At 36.4% G+C, this 1,377-nt stretch overlaps 1 non-coding gene across 1 annotated transcript; it reads left to right on the forward strand.

Annotated features, from left to right (window-relative positions):
* Window positions 1–372: 372 nt before the first annotated feature.
* Window positions 373–479, forward strand: LOC131169651 (small nucleolar RNA R71). Its single transcript, XR_009140540.1, has one exon. It is a non-coding gene; the product is annotated as a small nucleolar RNA R71 (small nucleolar RNA).
* The last annotated feature ends 898 nt before the right edge of the window (window positions 480–1,377 follow it).

The raw sequence follows: 1,377 nt of genomic DNA on the forward strand, positions 1-1,377 counted from the left end.
TAATCTACTCCACAGCTCATTGTTCCTTCTGCATAAGTAACTTGTTGAGAACTTCCAGAACATGATGATGAACTGACTAGCATACTTAAATCCTCCATTTTCTTAGCAAGGACATTAGTGAGTGCATCAAATTTGGCATTGATCATGTTGAATGGATCAAGCTCATACATTCCAGCAACTTGCCTTTTTTGAGTTGGAGTTGTCCCTCTTGGACTACTCCATAGATGACTGTTCTTTGCTATTTTCTCTAATAACTCATAAGCTTCATCTTCATGCTTAATGATGAATTCCCCTCCAGTTTGAGCATCAATGATTCCTCTGATAGCAGGAGTGACATTTGTGTAAAAATTCTGGTTTATCATCCATTTTGGAATGGCATGATGTGGGCATTGTCTCTCTAATTCCTTCCATCTCATCCATGACTCATAGAGAGTTTCATCTTCTCTTGGTCTGAAAGCTGTCATTTGATTCCTCAATTCTTGAGTTTTTCCAGGTGGAAAATATTGTGCAAGGAATGCATCGGTGAGTTGCTCCCAATTTGTGATGGAGTTGTGAGGTAAAGAATCAAGCCAATCCAATGCTCTATCTTTCAAAGAGAATGGGAATAACTTCAATCTTGCTGCATCATCAGACACTCCAGGTTGTTTTTGCATGTCACAAATCATAGCAAACTTCTTCAGATGTGTGTGTGGATTTTCAGAAGGATGTTCTCCAAATTGAGAATTCTGAATCATTTGAAGAACTCCAAAATCCATCTTGTAACTATTTGCATCAATTCTTGGTCTTGCTATGCTCTCTCTCAAGTCATCAAAACGAGGAAAAGCATGATCCATCATACTTCCCCTAGGCACATTAGCATTAACAACTTCTTCACCTTGGGCTGCACTTTCATTGTTTTGATCATTTCCAGCATTAACACCAATTCTCATTCTTTCATCAGCCATGACTTCTTCTAACTCAGTTTCTCTCAAGGCTTCTTTTCTTTTTCTGGTTTCTTTCTTGTTGGCCTTACAAAATTTCTCAATTTCAGGATTGAACAATAAGGATGTGTCACTTGTGCTTCTAGCTCTTCTCATAAAAGATTAAGAGTACCTGAAAAAGAACAAACAAACACAAAATGAAAATATAACAAAATAAAACTAAAAACAACTAAAATAATCAAGAATTCAATCTTAAACAAACAACTCCCCGGCAACGGCGCCAAAAACTTGATGTGTCCCAACCGCAAGTGCACGGGTCGTTCAAGTAGTATAGAAAAAGATATCGTTCCCACGAGGAGTTGTGTTAATGATTGAATTTTTTGATGTAAAATAAAATATGTTAAAATTGTATTTTAATCAAATTAATAAAAGAAATTTAGGAAATTGAAGCATAAGG

The sequence above is a fragment of the Hevea brasiliensis genome, chromosome 1 (assembly GCF_030052815.1).
Source record: "Hevea brasiliensis isolate MT/VB/25A 57/8 chromosome 1, ASM3005281v1, whole genome shotgun sequence".
Classification (NCBI taxonomy): Eukaryota; Viridiplantae; Streptophyta; class Magnoliopsida; order Malpighiales; family Euphorbiaceae; genus Hevea; species Hevea brasiliensis.